Raw genomic sequence first — 7,496 nt, forward strand, 5'->3', positions numbered from 1 at the left:
ACCACACACTGAAGTTTCTCTCCCTCTCTTTCTCCCTCCCTACCCCTCTGTCTAAAAATAAATAAATAAATAAAATCTTTTACAAAGGTAAATATACTCAGTTTAAGATCCTAGCTGGATATCCAGCTGGAGCTTCCAATAGGTAACTGAAATGTGAGATTACAGCTTGGAAAAAGTTCAGGGGCTGGAGATACAGATCTGAGAGTTGTTAGAAATGATAGCTGAACTTGGTTGGTTCTGTATTGATTAGGAGTAGATTCAGCTGATAGAATAGTGGCACCCAAACAAGACAGAAGTGTATTTCTCTGTCACATAACAATTCAGGAGTAAACAGTGTAGGGCTGGTATGATGGCTCTTTGAGGACAGAGACATAGGGTTCTTCCACCTTTCTTTGTGCTCTAACAACCCCAAGGTCATGACCTTGTTCATATGGTCCCAGATGACTCAACATTACCACGTGTGTACCTCCAACTGGTGGGAAGTGGGGAAAATGGGAAAAAGACGTAAGCTGAAAGTATTATAGGACCAGAACCCTAGTCGTTAACTAGACACGTGGCTGCCCAAAATAAAGGTTACATTTGTTGCCTCCTTGGCAGATAACGGCCAATGGGAAATGAGCAAAAGACGTGAGCAACTTCTAGGTTCACTGTATAAACACGTTTTGAATATCAGTGTGTCCTTGCATACAGAGCCAGAGAGCACAGAGTTGTGAAAGCCAGTGAGGGGGAGGGGTCTTCTGAAGGAGGGGTTTCCCAAAGCTACTGACAAGTCAAGGACGGTGAGGGCTAAAGACCTTAGAACGGTGGCCCTCACCCAGGATGATTTTGTCTCCCAGGAGACATCCGGCAATCTCTGGAGACATTTTTGACATTTGGGACAACTAGGGGAGCCAACACTATTGGCATCTAGTAGGTAGAGGCTGGGGGTGCTGATAAACACCCTGCAGTGCATTAGGAAAACCCCCCAGCAGCAAAGAATAACCCCACCCTGAAATGTCGTTATGCTGAAGTTGATAAACCTTGCATTAGGGCAGTGATTCTCAGCCAGTGCGCTGCAACCGGCGTGCTGCAAGACTTTTTAAAACATGCAATACCTGACTACTTACTCACGGCCACTGACCTCTCTTCCCTTAGACTGTCAAAGTAAAAAATGACAACAGCCAACACAACGATAGCTGTCTGGTGGGAACGCCCTGTCTTACATAGGTCATATAATAGAGTTGCATCTTATTGGTCACTTGCATAATAAGGTTGCATCCGATTGGTTAATTTTTGGTACCAGAAATCCTTATACACAAGTATAGGCACCTGATTTTTCTTTTTTAATTTTTTTTTTGGTGTTGAGTTTTATAACCTTTTTAAAAATAAATTTTGGATATTAACCCCTTAGACTGATGGAACTTGGTATCTCTCTGATCAGGAAAATGGTGAGAAGGCCTTCGTTTGTGAAAGGCGTAGTTACATTATAATGCTTCTGTTGTTGTTTTATCAAGTTTATTTGGGGGTAGAGAGCTGTGGGTGGATGGGAAGAGACCAAGGGGAGGGCCGGGCTGTTCTCACCGTGCGGATCTCACTCCATTCCACCTTCACTCCTCCCTGTAGCTTGCTCTGACAGCGCAGCGGCCTTCTCAGACGGACCCACCGTGGCTTCCTACTGGGTTCTGTCCATTGGGGCGCCAGCGGGAGATTGGAAGACCAGAAGAACACAGGGGCATTTTCATATTTTTGGATTCCTGTCAGTGCCCCTAGTGGCCGTGGCAGTGACCGTGCGGTGGGCTGACATGGGCTCGTGCTGAGGCACCTGGGTTCTAGCAGCAGGAGTGACTGTGAGCCAGTGGAAAGCAGGGGCTCTCGTGGCCATGGGCCCGGTCTAGGGTGAAGCTCAGAGCACAGCGCGCTCGTGGGTGTTTCGTTCTGTTCTGTGGTTGGTAAAAAAGGCACAACAGCAGCCCTGGCTGGCGTAGCTCAGTGGATTGAGCGTGGGCTGCAAACCAGAGTGCTGCAGGTTCGATTCCCAGTCAGGGCACATGCCTGGGTTGCAGGCCATGACCCCCAGCAACCTCACATTGATGTTTCTCTCTCTCTGTCTCCCTCCCTTCCCTCTAAAAATAAATAAAATCTTAAAAAAAAAGGCACAACAACATTGACCATCTTAACCATTTGTAAAGTGTATGGTTCAGTCGAGCTAAATATATTCACGCTGTTGTTAAACAGATCTCCAGAACTTCTATCTTGCAAATCCAAAATTCTATAACCATTAGATAGCAAGTCCTCCCAGCCTCCGGTAACTCTCTTATCATTCCACTTCCTGTTTCTATAAATTTGACTGCTTTAGATAAGTAGGCACGTGATTTTTAAAAATTTACATATGGTCATTGTAGACTCTCACAGTTGAAAAAAAATCTTAGAAATAATCTAGCCCAATGTGGCAACTACTTTTTTAAAAAGTCACTTTGGAGTAAAAGGGTAATTACTATTGTTACTACTACTACTACTATTATTATTTTGTAAATCAATAAAAAGCATACTTTTCTTGTCAGACAGCAAAAAATATATTTTCTGCGTGCTGCAGAATTTTAGTAATTCGCTTGCGTGTGCCATGAGATGAAAAAGGCTGAAAGTCGCTGCCTTATGGGATTAGGGCAGCGTGTCCCAAATTTGCTGCACATCAGAGTCGCCTGGGGAGCTTTTAAAACTCCTTCTGCCCAGGTCACACTCAGACCAATTAACTCAGGATCTCTCAGAGAGAGAATTTCGTTCCATTATCTCTTAAATCCCTTCCAACTCAAGACTTTGTGAGAAATCTGAGTGATTAAATACTGCATTTAAATTCAAATTTCCACGGAGCTGACAGCGTGACCCCCATCAATCCTCGTTACATGGGAAGTCCCATTAGGTCCAAGTCCACGGAGGTAGAACAGAATGGGGATTTCTGCCCAGGCTCAGTGGTGAGAACGCTTGATCGATATTGGATCTCTAAATCCTTCAAAGTTTTTTGTATATATTTTATTTACACCGATATTTGAGAGTAGGCATGGGAGTTAGGAAAGATCCTTCCGAGTCACGTACAAGCAAGTATATGACTAAGAAGAAAAAATATCCTTGCCCCACACATACCCATGTGACAAAGGTTTACTCTCAATTCCTCTTTTCTCCTCCCTCAGCCAGTGGGCAATAAAAGAGGGTAAAACGGAGATGTCGTGGAACAAATGACTTTGTTTGAAAGGCAAAACCACAGGCTGGGGTTTATGGGGGGGATGCAGATGGGGCACTAGTGAGGGGCCAAGGAGGCGCTGGTTAGGGGATGCTTTTGGTCACTACGGAGCCAGGCAGGGAACAGGGGCCCCTGAACGCTGTCTCTTTCTGCAGGGCTCTGAAAGCAGGAGCTCAGCACTCTAATTGCCCCATATGCTGGTATTATTTAGTGGCTCAGCTGGGTGGAGCGAACTCTAGGAAGGGATGCATTCATTGTTAGTTACCTCACCAGATTGCTAATTTTCACTCTGGAAGCATAAATCACCATAATTACTGTCATGCAAGATAAGGAGGCACCAGGGCAGCAGCCACAGCCACCGCTGAACCCTTTCTCTGGGGCTCGGCGCCTGGACAGCCGGGAAGGAGCCCCGTGGATTTGCCCTGCCCGGCACTCTCAGATTCGGGGTGGAGGGACGCTCGGCTCGCAAACATTAGAACATTGGAACATTAGAACATTACGCAAACATTAGAACATTAGAACGCAAACATTAGAACATTAGTCCCTCTTTTCTCTGGTCTCTTCCCATCAACACACTTCTTGGTTCAGCTTGTTCTTTCCATCCTTCCTGAGGAAAGCCTTAAAAGTTCCCGAAGCGCTGCTGTGTTGGTGGGGTAGCTACTCTCTGTCTCACCGCTGCACTAATAAACTCTTTCACTTTAAACTCTAAAAAAAAAAAAAAAAGGAAAAAAGTTTCTAAAGAATGACCTCAAAGAGAAACCAGAGGGTACAAAAACACCCCATTTCCAGAGGCGGGGCTAAATGAGAGGAAGGGAGGGAGAAACATTGATGTGAGAGAAAAGCATCAATCCGTTGTCTCCCATATGCACCCCAACCGGGGATCGAACCCACCACCTACATATGTGCCCTGATCAAGAATCAAACCAGCAACCTTTTGGTGGTGCACGGGAATGACACTCCAACCAACTGAGCCACATGGCCAGGACTTTCCAGACATTTTAATGACAGTCCTTAAAATGAGAGAGAAAGGAGGAACTTGACTGGGACATACCCGCACACGCAAAGAAGAAGGAGGAGGAAGAGGAGAAGGAGGAGCAGGAGAAGGAAGAGGAGAAGAAAAAGAAAAAAACAAAAAAGCTATTTGTGGGAGAACATTTTTGGCCCACGATTGGAAAGCTTTAGAGAATTTAGAGCCCAAAGCATCCATTACTGCCGATGGCAGGCTGATGGCTTAAGAAGAAAGGGAATTTGAGGTCAGGGACATTTTGTGCAAAACTGAAGCTGTGCTTGGGCTTTAGAAGATAAGGCAGACAAATAATGGGTTGCAACAGGAGGAACTGGCCTGTGAGATGCCTCTCCCCCCCTCCCCCTCCTCGCAGCTGCCCCAGGGAACAGACCTGATTTGTGCTTTTGTCTTGCAGTCACCGGCCCTTAAGGCCGCAGAGTGATCAGAGGTATAAACACAGCTCTGCGGCCTGCTAGGAGTATGGCCTGCTAGGAGTATGGCCTTTGGAGTATTCTGGTTCTCCCTTGATGCTTTCCTGTCGCCTTTCAGACCCCTACCGATCCTTTCTGGAACTTGCTGCAGTGTCTGGGCACACTGTGGATGTTCAATGTGTGTTTGATGGATTGATTCAGACTGCAGACGAATTGGGAGGAAAAGACGAAGAGTGGAAAAGAAGGAGTGTTCCACCGCTTTGCTTTCCCTGGGTTCTGTCCCTATCAAGCAAGGGACTCAGAGGAGAGGGCTCGGGGCATCATGTCTGCAGGTTGGTCCTCAGGCTCTCCAGCTGGCTCAGGGCCCCAGTGGAGCAGTGAAAAGGGGGCCTTTCTGCACCCTCCTTCTCACCCCCCCCCCCCCCACCAAAGCCTCTCTTCATTAACAACGAGCACAGTGAAGTGACAGTTGCACACTTAGGAGTAAACCATTCTAATGTTGCCTCCCAGAGCAGAAGTATTTCCCCTCGGATCTCAGTTTCACGCCCGCGGAAAAAGCCAGGGTTGTCTTGCTTGCGGCAAAGCCATTTTGTCTGGTGACAGGAAGTCCTGTGATTTTTCTCGCCAGCTTCCCTGAGGATGCCACCTTTCAGCTACACGCACTTAGATTATTTCTGCCCTCCCCCATCCAACCCTGGGCTGCTAATAGTTTCAGTACTTTTTTCTCCCATTCCTACCTCTCAAGCTCTTACCCAACGGCCCAGAGCTAGAAGCAGTCTCTGGAACAGAGCAGAAATAATGCGAGAATTGTGGTTAGGGCTGAACACGTGTTATCAGTCTGGGAAGAAGCATAAAAACAAGGTGCTTGTTACCACAAGGAGGATGGAGGTATATAAGTTCTTATCCATCATGGGTGGTGATGTGGCTAGTGACTAAGCATAGACTATTTGTTTTAATATTTTTTGTGAAGGTAAATTATTTACTGGGAACTGTCAATGGCTGTGTTAAAAGGGCCCCATGAACGCTATCCAAGGAGGGTAATATACTAATAACAGGCAGTTAATGATATCTGGTGTAATTTTAAAAAATATGATATCCACCACCCTGGCTGGCAGAGCTCAGTGGATTGAGCGTGGCCTGAAAACCAAAGCATCGCAGGTTCGATTCCCAGTCAGGGCACATGCCTGGGTTGCAGGCCACAGCCCCAGCAACCGCAAATTGATGTTTCTCTCTCTCTCCCTTCCCTCTCTAAAAATAAATAAATAAAATCTTTAAAAAAAACTGCTCCTCCTTAAAAAAAAATGATATCCAAAGGACAATGAGAAGGCATTGACGTCAGTATCTTCTTTTTAATAATTAAATTTTTTAGAAAATATTTTGTTTATTTATTTTTAGAGCAAGGGGAAGTGAGGGAAAAAGAGGGGGAGAGGAGCACCTATCAGTTGCCCCTCACACGGACCAAACCCACAAACCAGGCATGTGCCCTGTCCAGGCATCGAACCTGCAATCTTTCAGTTTCCAGGGCAACCCCCAACCGACTGAGCCACACCAGTCAGGGCAATGATTCAGCATCTTTCCTGGGGAGAGAGAGTAGTGTTGATGTAAAAGTCATCCAAACCCGCAGAGAATTGTTATGAGTTTATTTGAGCCCAGACTGACAGTTGCCAGGAAACAAGATCTCTAAGTCTCCGGAGAATGACAGTTCTGCTCCTTTTATGCATTTGAAATGAAGGAAGATCACCAGAAGGTGGGAGAAATGAAGGCAGGGATTGGATTAAAGGATTATGTGCCCTCTTGAGGGTGCATGCCTTGGAGGGATGTTCTGGCATTTCGAAGGTGTGTTAACCTAGATGCACAGGAACGCTGGAGAGGGCTGGTTTGAAAACCTTTGGTTAGAGAAACAATAGGCCTGGGGCATGACAACCCACCATAAGCTGCCCAGTTAGGAATTCATAATTTATTACAGCATCCTGGTAGGATTCTATGTGCGCCTGTGTTTAGGCTGTCCAGTGATCAGTACCTATGTATTTATTTGTTTTCCTTTGGCTTCCAAAGAAATTCCATGGTGTTACAAATTCACTTTGGAAAACATGCAGTTAATGGCATATGCAAATAACATTTAATAAATGCTCTGTTAATATTTACCACGGAGATACATATTCAATAATTTTTGAATAATAATTCAAAATTCTTACAGTCTTATACTGTTAATCTTACTTACTACATGTTAGGGTTCTATAGCCTTTTTTTCTTCTTCCCACAGAGCTTTTATTTTTTTATTCTTAAAAAGATTTTATTTTTCCTGGCTGGTGTGGCTTAGTGGATTGAGTGCCAACCTGCAAATCAAAGGGTCACCAGTTCGATTCCCAGTCAGGGCACATGCCTGGGTTGCAGGCCAGGTCCCCAGTAGGCACGTGAGAAGCAACCACACATTAATGTTTCTCTCCTCTTTCTCCCTCCTTTCCCCTCTCTATAAAACAAACAAACAAAACCTTTAAAAAAAGATTTTATGTTTCCTGGCTGGTGTGGCCCAGTGGATTGAGTGCCAGCCTGCTAACCAAAGAGTCAACAGTTCAATTCGCATTCAGGGCACAGGCCTGGGTTGAGGGCCAGGTCCCCAGTGGGGGGCACAGGAGAGGCAACCACACATTGATGTTTCTCTCCTTCTCTTTTTCCCTCCTTTCCCCTCTGTCTCAAATTAAATAAAAATAAGGAGAATTATTTTAAATAAAATATCTTTTATTCAAAAAATATTTTAAATAAAATTTTAAAAAGATTTTATTTTTAATTATTTTTAGAGAGAAGGGAAGGGAGGGAGAAAGAGAGGGAGAGAAACATTGAGATG

This window comes from Phyllostomus hastatus, unplaced genomic scaffold (assembly GCF_019186645.2).
Source record: "Phyllostomus hastatus isolate PE091 unplaced genomic scaffold, TTU_PhHast_1.1 phas_contig_210, whole genome shotgun sequence".
In the NCBI taxonomy this organism is placed as follows: Eukaryota; Metazoa; Chordata; class Mammalia; order Chiroptera; family Phyllostomidae; genus Phyllostomus; species Phyllostomus hastatus.